Here is a 12,541-nt window from a genome sequence, read left to right on the forward strand (position 1 = left end):
AACTTTTGATACTCCCGAGGTACTTCCTCGTGTATCGGTTGTCTCTTATCACCTTATCTGTTTGCACGGGTGGCAGAAGGTGATGCTGTTGCATAACTTATACTAATTACATTTTATTTAAAAACCATTCAACGAGATGTAATTTTACTAATATTTTGTCCTAACCTGATTTTTGAATTTATTTTTCAGAGCAAGACGACATTGGTGTTATTAATACAGTGCTGCTATAGATCGACAGCCACTGCTGTGGCCTTAAATGCATACTGCGTGATCAATAAAAGGACTGCGTTTCTGCAGGATTTGGTTTTCGAAGTCCGATCCATTTACAGAAGTATCGCTCTTCTATGATAATATTAATGCTGAAATAGTTACATTACTTTCCACCACCATGCATTACTTTATTAGTAGCAGACCAGAATTGGAGATTCTGCTGATACAAATAATATACATACTCATCATTAATTCTAGCTTCTGTTCTTTTTTCGCTAATCGTATGTGACAAATAAAATTTATTCATTTACCCAAGAGGGAGGGGGACTTAGAGTGCTTTATTAGACTACCTTTCCAATATCTTGGAAAAGTGGTCCAGATAACACTCAAAAAAGAACCGATCTGCATTTGCATTGCCCCGCGATATCACTCCATTTTGCCCCCAAATATAGACAATGGTGTTTTGTTCTGCGTGAGTACCTTCTTCTGAGGAGTGTCTGAGCTCACAGCAAAGAGCACATGTGCACTTGATGGGATGATTTTGGGAAGCTCCCGTTGCAAAATGGGTTGACATGAGTTAAGGAAAGTGTTTAGGTCTAAATTAGCCTGCATTAGAGGTATCTTTGCGGACATGCAACATCCGGTTCCCAACAGCACCTGTAATCACAGAGTAGCTCAAAGCTGGCGTGCCTCCAAATTGGTGCTCTTAAACAGAAGGGATTGGAGGGCTGCTGCTAGTTCCAGGACGAAGTGATGGCTGATGTTGAGGTGATGACCAATGTCCAGATGTTCCAGGGCGCGGCGAATGCATCGTCGGTGAACTAGGCTGGAGCGACGGCAATGAACAGTGTTGACGGGCCCACTCGCGGCCTTGAGAGGGACGACAAACATATCCTTCGATGGTTCCGGTCGTAGTTGGTGCAAACCTGACTCTGGATGGTTCCAATACTCGTGCAAATAAAGAAAACGAAACGACATTGATAAGAATGACGTGTAACTATTCCGAATAAAAACGCAATTGGCATGTGGAGAAATGTATAATAATCTCTAGAACTTACGTAGAAAATCATTGGCGTCTGTACCTTTGAAACACAGGGACCTCATCTAGTTATCAATTGGTATACTGCCTCATAGCAGTGCTTCCAGGTTGTGATAGTCCTTCTTCTCCCTAATAACAGTCTCCTCATCGAGTGCACATAGACACAAAAAACAAATCTCAAAGCGACGCATTAAGTGTGTAAAATGTTATTTTTGAGAGCATTTCTGTTGGAGAACAGGGGTTTCTTTATTGCTTAAAAATTAACGTGAGCAGCCATAACCGCAAGAAACTTCTTTTTCTATGATGTTACCGGTTTCGGTCTGTTTTAGACCATCCTCAGACCTACCGCAATGATGGCAGACGGTGGCGGTGAAAGTAGCAGGCGCTACGACTCCACGAAACAGTCAGCACTTAGCGTTCGCGGAGACTTAGCGCCTGCTCCTCATACCGCCAACGTCTACCACCATGGCGTGAGGTCTGAAGATGGTCTAAAACAGACCGAAACCGGGATCATCATAGAAAAAAAAGTTTCTTTCGGTTATAACTGTTCGTGTTCATTTTCAAGAGTGTAAAAGTCGTCATTGTGGCAGAGAAAAAACGAGGTACTGCTATTCAAGTATCTGCCCCTCGACAGCTCGCGGCATCCCGTCGAACACACGCTGGAGAAAGACCTAACAGCTGTTTATGGGATGAATAATGGGACATTCTGCTGGATCTTAGCAGTAGCTGTGTCAGTTCACGCCCTCATAGCCGTATTACCATCGATGGCATCTAGAATCGAGGACATGTTCAGCAGACTCTGCCTGTTGTTAGGAATGTTATAAATGACGCTAATGTTAGGAAGAAGAGAGCAGAATAATTTTATTGTGCAGGTCTAAAAATTTTATTAAAGTTTCATCAGGCGAGCTCAGAATGGAGTAGGTTGGAGCTGATGTGACAATCGCTGTGTCAACAAGGCGTACCGCCAATGCAACAGACATCGAATCAGGACATGCAGAGATGCAAACACCTCTGGACTAGTTAGCAAGGCATTGTGACGTAACTCTGCGTCCAGGCATCGCTGCAAAGTCAAACGTCGACAAAAAGTCCGAGCTCGAAGTCCAAGAGTCATTATAGAAATTATCACAGTGAGGCAAGGTAAGGCAGTTCTGAAAATTGGCCACAAATACGCCCATGTACCCAGGACCAGCGTGTCACAGGTGGGAGCTCTGCTCCTATAAATAACACGCTTTCAGAGCACAAGACACCTGGCCATTCAGTCCGTGTAGAAGACCCAGAGAGAGTGACAGTCTAATAAGTTTCAATGAAACCACGACAAGCTGTTCCATGATGACCACCCTGCTAACTGCTTGCTGCCTTCAACAGCAAGGCAGTCAAATCTGATGCATACCACGGCTGTGCGATCATTGAGAAAACTAAGATTGTACCTAATCTGGATCAGTGTAGTATGTCGGGCAGGCTGTGTCCGCGTCACCCAACACTGTATCCAGCTCTCCACTCAGTCGAGGCAGTGACACTTGCGGCAGTGGCGTCATGATGTGCTGACAAGGCATCAGCATTCCCCCGTACCACGCGCACCCCGTGCCCGATCCCTGCTGCCTGCGGCTTTGAAGAAGCTAAACCTTTGTAACCCGTGCTCAACCAATAAATGTATTTACAGATAACGCTGTATCACTGACGCTTCCGGGAGTGCACTGGACTGCTCACCCTCACATTTCACTCGACTTACTGACTGCAATGCGACCCAAGGCAGGGGTCGTGACATTGGCGTCAGGAAGTGGTTCTGACAAGTAACATTGGTGTCAGAGTGTCTGTCACCCCGAGACGCCGGTGGCAGTGAAGCTACGTTTATCGCATCTTCTAACTGTACCACGACAAAATATTGTGTTGAGGGAACTCTGTAAGTGGGCTGTTAAGGTTTTTTTGTTGGTAACGCCACGTAGCGCTCTGTATGAAAATCACTGACTGTGCTCTGTGCAGTCTGTGGCTGGTTGGACTCATTGTTGGAATATTCGCTATTGGAGTTTGTGATATTATTGGATTTCAGACATTTTGCATATGATAAAAGGACAGCCACCGAGCTGTAGTTTGTAATGTAACTAAGCATGACAACGCGAGAGTAAAGACGAAATCTGTTTATAACGTGCGCCTATACCAAGACGCGCGGCCAGCGTTTAAAAGGTACTTTTAAACACTATGACTCGCTGGGACCAGATATTTAAAATCATTGCCGCAGCGCTTGGTAGCAAGAAGCTGCGAAACAGAAGAAAGAACAATTTATCATTTGTTAGGAAAATTCTAGAGTCTTTATAGTTAGTTGTACTTCTGGTCGCCGATATGTTAACATGTACTTCATTACCTATGATGTTTGGTCGCCGACTTGTTAAGACGTGTTGTGTAGCACCGCTACAAGTTATATTTCATTTAGTGTGAAAAACCACGTTATCACCAAGAAAAAAAAAACGCTTTTGTAAACCTTGTGACGATAAAAAAAGTACTTACGCGCACGCCAGGACATTTAATTTTTACAAAATATCACAAATACAAAAGCAGAGATTGTTGGACTGCTCCATGTATGAGAAAAACATAAAAAAGTAAGTTTTGTACTCATTGTAAATTTGTTAATGTTTATAGTTTAACGCCTTTGTTCTTTGAGAATATATTGATGCTTCACTGTACAGAAAATCTATGCCTATTCTTTTATTTAAATTAACCACAAATAATGTTTATGTTTAAATGAACTTTGTTACAGGTTCGCTCTTTATCGCGGTGTCTGGATTGTATTTGGGAGACCATTAATGTGTTCAGTTTCCGATCTGACAACTTTTTTTTACAAAATTTCACTGTTTTGCATTTTTTTTATTATTCAAATAGGTCCCATAGGTAATTTCATTGAAGAGTGTAATTGCGTGAAAGCAATCCGGGATAAGAGGTCATTTGAGAAACTATTTTAACGCAATCAATCTGTACGTCTCCTGAACACAATCGAGAACCGACGCATCGGTGATCATTCATTAATTTTTCTCTCTTTCCAAGTCGTACCAAAAAAAAACGGCCAAGGAGAACTGCCGTGAGTACACAATCTAGTGTTAAAAGGTTGCATTCTTTATCTTGTCGGCAAACATTGCCATAAATTATCATCATCAATGTTATATTTGGTTAAATACGAAAAGCAAAAACCTTTTAACGCTAGATGTGGCGCCCGAACAGGGACACATTCTTCGAAACAGCTGCGGGAGTCGCCGCATCTGGCTGCTTCCGTAAATCAGAGTCGATGAAAAACTGTGTAAAAACTCACACCACAGCTAGTAGACACCAAACGCTCTGCTTCTCGCAGAGTACTGCTGCTAGCGTTGTGGAACTGTCAAGTTATTATCACGTGATTGTGACCAACGGACGTAACACTATGTACGCTGAGCGCTCAACAATCAATTTTTCTTTGGACAACGAGCGCGGATGCCAAATGCGTTTGAAATGCATTCAAAATAAAATATGATATAGCAATGAATTATGCACTCATGTACCTTGTGAAATTATAATGACACTAATCGGAAGAGTCTTAAGCTCGATTTTGACAATTGCTACCGAATTTACTGACCAGGCCGAGTAATGACGAAAACGTGTCGAACCAAATAAAACCAGAAAAATAGATAAATGTGAGAATTAAGCATTCCTAAGAGAATGAGACCTTATGTACATAAACAATTGTTATCCTTACCTAATCCAATTTTCTTATAGGCTAAGTTATTAGTAAGTAAGCACATTCTAATACAGATTTTTTTCTGTATTTTTCATGTACGAAAACATAAATGGAAGCACGGACATGTGTCAAGTGAAATAGAGACCGCCACCATACGGCTCAACATGTTGCAGAACCAATCTTCCAGTTCCCGACCCACGACGTATTTCCAACGCAACATCACACCCCGACAACTACTCCAACTTCCACAGTGAAAGTGATGCCCTACTTTTCCACCACTGTGAAAGTGTAATCAATTTCCCCACTCAAGTGCAGTGCTATCATTTATACCCGAAGTTCTACCACTCCCAGTGCAACTCATACCTACCCAAGTGTAGTGAAATCTTTTTTTTTTTTTTTTTTTTTTTTTTTTTTTTTTTTTTTTTTTGCTGGCCATGAAAGCCACAAATAAGTAAAGTGCTACGAATTTACTGCAAGAAATCTTCGACGAAACAACGACAAAAATATTCCTGTAATATGTCATTGTAAAACAAGAATGTCAATTTTTTGTAACATATATTTTTTTTCACGAGTGCACACAGCACCCAGACTTCCTGCGAAGTCAAGTAATTTATTCCTTTGTTATTTTTTAATGTTTATTATGCCATGTATAATGTATCTACGTATGTGTATCTTTATTTTAATTTCATTATCTTTTACCGAGAAATGAACATTTGTTATCCTTGTACAATACTTTAGAAAGAGCACAGTTCAATTGTCATGTAGTTACCCTATGAACAAATTACTATCAATTTCAGTCGTACGAATATACTTAACTGATGCTCTGTATGTTAACCACTTTGCCTGATGTAGTGTGTAAAATCTATTGTAAAGAATTTTTGCAAGTAATACTAACTTGTTTCACGAAAGCAATAATATCACGACTACGGTGAGTCGCGATGATCCTGACGGAGTCATCGCTCCTCACGCGGGAAGCAATGTGATATTATTGGATTTCAGACATTTTGCATATGATAAAAGGACAGCCACCGAGCTGTAGTTTGTAATGATACTAAGCATGACAACGCGAGAGTAAAGACGAAATCTGTTTATAACGTGCGCCTATACCAAGACGCGCGGCCAGCGTTTAAAAGGTACTTTTAAACACTATGACTCGCTGGGCGCAGATATTTAAAATCATTGCCGCAGCGCTTGGTAGCAAGAAGCTGCGAAACAGAAGAAAGAACAATTTATCATTTGTTAGGAAAATTCTAGAGTCTTTATAGTTAGTTGTACTTCTGGTCGCCGATATGTTAACATGTACTTTATTACCTTTGATGTTTGGTCGCCGACTTGTTAAGACGTGTTGTGTAGCACCGCTACAAGTTATATTTCATTTAGTGTGAAAACCACGTTATCACCAAGAAAAAAAAACGCTTTTGTAAACCTTGTGACGATAAAAAAAGTGGTTACGCGCACGCCAGGACATTTAATTTTTACAAAATATCACAAATAAAAAAGCAGCGATTGTTGGACTGCTCCATGTATGAGAAAAACATAAAAAAGTAAGTTTTGTACTCATTGTAAATTTGTTAATGTTTATAGTTTAACGCCTTTTTTCTTTGAGAATATATTGATGCTTCACTGTACAGAAAATCTACGCCTATTCTTTTATTTAAATTAACCACAAATAATGTTTATGTTTAAATGAACTTTGTTACAGGTTCGCTCTTTATCGCGGTGTCTGGATTGTATTTGGGAGACCATTAATGTGTTCAGTTTCCGATCTGACAACTTTTTTTTACAAAATTTCACTGTTTTGCATTTTTTTTATTATTCAAATAGGTCCCTTAGGTAATTTCATTGAGGAGTGTATTTGCGTGAAAGCAATCCGGGATAAGAGGTCATTTGAGAAACTATTTTAACGCAATCAATCTTTACGTCTCCTGAACACAATCGAGAACCGACGCATCGGTGATCATTCATTAATTTTTCTCTCTTTCCAAGTCGTACCAAAAAAACGGCCAATGAGAACTGCCGTGAGTACGCAATCTACTGTTAAAAGGTTGCATTCTTTATCTTGTCGGCAAACATTGCCATAAATTATCATCATCAATGTTATATTTGGTTAAATACGAAAAGCAAAAACCTTTTAACGCTAGAAGTTTGGCAGTTGCATGTGAACAGCGTGTACCGTTGGGCAGTTGGAGGTGAGCCGCCAGCAGTGGTGGGTGTGGAGAGAGAAATGCCAGAGTTTTGAGAAGTTACTGTAAGCGGACGATCTGGACGTGTGTCCGCCAGAAAAAGGAAATTTGTAAAGACGGATATCACGAATTGATAGATATATATATGATGACTTTTGAACGCTATTAAGGTAAATACATTGTTTGTTCTCCTTCAAAATCTTTCATTCGCTAACTATGCCTGTCCGTAGTTAGTGCCTTCAGTAGTTAGAACTATTTAGCTGGCGGTTTTGGCGCTCGCTGTATTGCAGTAGTTCGAGTAACGAAGATTTCTGTGAGGTAAGTGATTCATGAAAGGTATAGGTTATTGTTAGTCAGGGCCATTATTTTCTAGGGATTTTTGAAAGTCAGACTGCATTGTGCTAAAAAATATTGTGTGTCAGTCTAGTGATGATCAGAATAAGTAAAGAGAGAACTGTCTGAGTTCGTTCAGTTTTACTCAACTGCCTTTGTATCAAATAACGTAGAAGTTTACTAGCACAGTCATTCACAGTTTTTCTAAGGAGACGTTACAATTCTTCATTAAAGGCTTCCTTTGGAGTGTGTTTGTGTTACTGTGGGCCATGCCAGTTCGAAGGGAGATCAGTAGCACACTCAAGGTGTCATTTGTTAAACCAGATGACTGCTGATTTGTCACTGTTTAAAGGGGATGTTAGGACAACTTATTTAGACCCGTTCGTTTTAAGTTTTGTAAGATTTCTGGGTTTTTCAGTTTCTCTTACCTGGTACCTCTGCAGAGATGTCATTTACAGTGAGAATTGAATATCTAGAGGATTTGGAAGAGGCTCTTGTGGTCGTAATGCGGCTAGGGGAAATCGACATTACGACCGAAGAATGTATGGACCACTGTATTTTTTCTACGAAAGCAAACTATTATAAATCCGGTAGTAAAGGTCACGTACAGAAGCAGTTTCAGCATCGTTGAAATTTCGGAAAAGGGAAGAAACGGCAACAGACGCAGCCGCTAAACACAAACGGGAGTCCTACGGCCGTCGGAAAGCATTCCCAATGGGACGTAACATTGCTTAAGTAGATGCGCAGACGATATGCTGCTTGTCAGGCTGTGTAAAAGGCAAGGAACATAAATTTTTGATGGACACAGATGCGCACATGTTGTAAGTGGGTTGCCTTCTGTGTTGGCAGCGCTGTGTAACGCTTTGCATTGGATCTCTGATTGCGCTTTCTTTGTAAGAGGCTCTGTGGCTGGTTGGACTCGGTGTTGGAAGTTAGTAGTGTTGGGCAGTTGGAAGTTAGTCGCCAGCAGTGACGGAAGTATTATTGGGCACTTGGAGGTGAACAGCCAGCAGTGAAAGATGTGGGGAGAGAATAGCCAGAGGTGATGAAGGTTAGAGGTTTGAAGTGTTAGGCCGAACGGACGATCTGGACGTGTGTCAATCCTGGAAATGTAATTTGTCGATGATTATATAATTTTTGGAACTGGATGTCACGAACGTTTATATATTATATGATTTTTGAACTGGTTGCCACATTATTAAGGTGAATACATTGTTTGCTCCGCAACAAAATCTTTTCTTTGCTAACCATATCCGTATTAGAAGTTAGTGCCTTCAGTAGTTAGAGTCTTATATTTAGCTGGCAGTATTGGCGCTCGCTACATTGCAGTAATTCGTGTACTGAAGATTTTTGTGAGATAAGTGCTTAATGAAATGTATAGGTTATTGTTAAGATTTCTTTTCAGTCAGGGCCATTCTTTTGAATTAATTATTTGAAGTTAGACTGTAATTTTTTTTTGTGCAGTCAGACTGCATTGCGCTAGAATACTGTGGGTCAGTGTGGACATAATAAGTAAAGAGAAAATAGGCTTAGTACGCTCAGTTTTACTCAGCTCTTTCAGAATTAAGTAACGTAGAAGCTTCAACTTCCCATTTCATTCAGCAATAGAAATAGAAAAGAATTTTAATAAAGAAGTTTCAATGTCAGTCGTCGCTCCGAACCTTTTAGGCATGACGAGACTGGGTTTCTCATGTTGCAGACTGTGACGAGTGGGTGATAATAAGGTAGAGCCTTGGGTAGGACACTGCTCGTTTTCAATATTGGAACTAATCTTGGGCCGTCGTTGCTCGTGAAAAACACCTCCTCATCTATGAAAATTACGGTTTACCACGCCGCATTCAGATGGAGCTCCGCAAATGCCAACCGGTATAATACATTTTCTTCGCTGAGTTTCTGTTTTACAGCGGATCTTCGTGAATGCAGTCCAGCTTCCCTCAGCCTTTGGAGAACTGTGTCTCTGGAAACGGAGAAGTTTGTCTGCCGTCGCTACTGCATCGCGTTTAGGAAGGGAAGCTGTCGGCTCTTACGCACAATTTCTGTGTCTTCCTGCTGTGTGCAATCCTGCCTGAGCCAAGAATTCTGCTGGTAGTGCCTCTTTCAGCATAAATCTTCCACCGATAGTGGGTGGCACGCCATGCCTCCTGCCTACATCTCTAAACGAAATCTTGCCTTGATGAATCAGAGAGATGACTCTAGCTCGAACTGAACGCTCCCAGTGAGCCACTGCAACTGACTACCCGCATTGTTATTTCAGACTACCCGCTTTAAGTCTGCCCGTAAACCTATGAGACTCCAGCGTGTAGAGGCCGCGTAGGCCAAGACAGAGACTTTGGAGCCATTTTGACTATTTTTCGACCTTGACTGTTTCAAGAAATATGAATAAGTTTTTTTTAAAATTACCGCTACCACTCACAAACTTCGTCAACTATTGTATTACTTATTTATTTAGCCACATGTTTGGAGGTAAACCTCGTCTTGAGGCTAAATGGCATTACAAAAACAACTGACCACAGCATTCGCGGAAAGACTATGTAACATCTGTATGGCCCAATTTTAATGTTGTTTTTGTAATGCCATTTAGCCTGAAGATGAGGTTTACCTCGAAACATGTCGCTAAATAAATAAGTAATACAATAGTTGACGAAGTTTGTGACTGGTAGCCGTAATTTAAAAAAACCTTTACAAGCCAGAGACACTTTTCCAGGAGTCATGAGTTCGAATCCGACCCGTTACATGGACGGTTGTGTCTTGAGTTTATGTTCGTCTGTACGTGCCGGTGTTTGTCTCTGAATAAAATTTGTGAACTAATTCTTAAGGCCGGCCGGAGTGGCTGTGCGGTTCTAGGCGCTACAGTCTGGAACCGAGCGACCGCTACGGTCGCAGGTTCCAATCCTGCCTCGGGCATGGATGTGTGTGCTGTCCTTAGGTTAGTTAGGTTTAATTAGTTCTAAGTTCTAGGAGACTGATGACCTCAGAAGTTAAGTCGCATAGTGCTCAGAGTAAAAAAAAAAATCTTAAGAAACTTGCTTGAATTCCAACAAATAATTGATAACTGTGTTGTACAGCCGATAAAAGTCAGTAATTAGCGACTATAGCAGACATATGTCCGAGTCTGACGTCTTCTATGTGCTCGTAGTCCGCCTCCGTAGCGTAACGGTAGCGTTACCGCCTGCCGCGCCGGGGGACCGGTTTCGATCCCCGACAGGGGACTGGATGTTGTGTGTCCTTCATCAACATTGACTCGCAAGTCGCCGACGTGGCGTCAACTACAGAGGACTTGTATCGGCCGAACTCCCCCGAATGGGGCCTCCCGGCCAACAATGCCATACGATCATTTCATTTTTTATGTACTCGTTTATAAACGGAGAAAAATTTTATGTGTGGGCGACCCCTTGCAGATGGAACTTGTGGTGTCACCGCCAGACACCACGCTTGCTAGGTGGTAGCCTTTAAATCGGCCGCGGTCCGTTAGTATGCGTCGGACCCGCGTGTCGCCACTATCAGTGATTGCAGACCGAGCGCCGCCACACGGCAGGTCTAGAGAGACTTCCTAGCACTCGCCCCAATTGTACAGCCGACTTTGCTAGCGATGGTTCACTGACAAAATACGCTCTCATTTGCCGAGGCGATAGTTAGCATAGCCTTCAGCTACGTCATTTGCTACGACCTAGCAAGGCGCCATTACCAGTTACTATTGATGCTGTAAAACATGCACCGTCAAGAGCGATGTTCACCATTTATGGATTAAAGTTAAGTATTCCAACAGCTACGTCCTTTTTAGCTAAAGTCTAACTTCCTTGTCCTGTTCCAGACCTCACGCCAGCCTGCGTGAGCTAAAACACGTGCCTTTCGGCTTCCTCTCATAGTGGGTTGGCTCTCTTGTCAATCCACAACAGAACTAAGGCTGAGGTCACCAGACTGAATTTCGTCCAAGGCTGAATCACAGAAACACATGTGTCCTACCACGAATACTTAAGCAAAAGGAAAAAGACTCAGGTGTACTGGAAATATCTACATCAGACATGTATGTAACGTATATCAAGCTCTTGTTGGTCTGTGCTGAATACCATGCATTTATTGAGTTCAGAGATAGAGTATACGGATAGACGTTTGGCATTCCGCGGTTCCATCTATCACACGGGTTGATGCTTAATCCACAGTTCTCACTTCACAGGCAACTTCCATTCCTATAGTCATGCTTGAGATTAATTTGTATAGTTTTAAGAATACATGTTACTACGGCTTCATCCTTATCGTGTGAATGCAGGATACCTAAAGGCTAATGAATGTGCCAGATACGTGACACGCGTGAATGGTAACTCAGTTCATCTACATACCGCAGATGTTTGGTGATTCCTGTGCAGCTGCAGCTAGGCTTATTTTGGAGGACAGGCCGTGTGCTCGAAGAAAACTTCTTCAAACGCCTTCGACATTATCGCCATGGCAAGAAAGATAAATCGATCTCGGATCAATATGCTATGTCTGACATAAGTCATAAACACCTTTGACAACGTCACAGTTACAGCCATCCATGCACAATCAGCACCACGAGCATATTACTCGCATGCAGAAGTCAACAGTTCGAGGTGAACACCGGGGCACGAGTAATGGCACCAAGTGTTGTATTCGTTTGTTTATCTATGTTTATTTGTTATTTTTGTTACTAGCAAGTAAGAGTTCTGCTATTGTTCAAAGAGCTCTCACGACTTTTTCCACTTCTCTGTACCCCGTACAATTGTTGTCGTGAGGGTCCATCACAAGATTGCAGCTCATCTCGCCATCGTCTTCCCCTTCTCGTTGTTTCTTCTTTGGGACATTTAGTTGTCAATTTGTTTCTAAATAATCGCAGAGGCATTCACGCGATATGCAGTATCCCAGACTTCGCGTCCAAGACATAAACCGTGTATGATGAATACCCGAGTAATACTGTAAACCCTGTGAAGAAATTGGAGCCGTTTTGCCATAGAAAAGTTTGTGAACAGCATTTCACAGCATCGACAATGTACTGGCTCTTACACAAGCATGGCCATGCAAAGTGAAATAATAGTTCGGCACATATCACGGATGACATTTGTT

Source organism: Schistocerca piceifrons, chromosome 1 (genome assembly GCF_021461385.2).
Source record: "Schistocerca piceifrons isolate TAMUIC-IGC-003096 chromosome 1, iqSchPice1.1, whole genome shotgun sequence".
NCBI lineage: Eukaryota > Metazoa > Arthropoda > Insecta > Orthoptera > Acrididae > Schistocerca > Schistocerca piceifrons.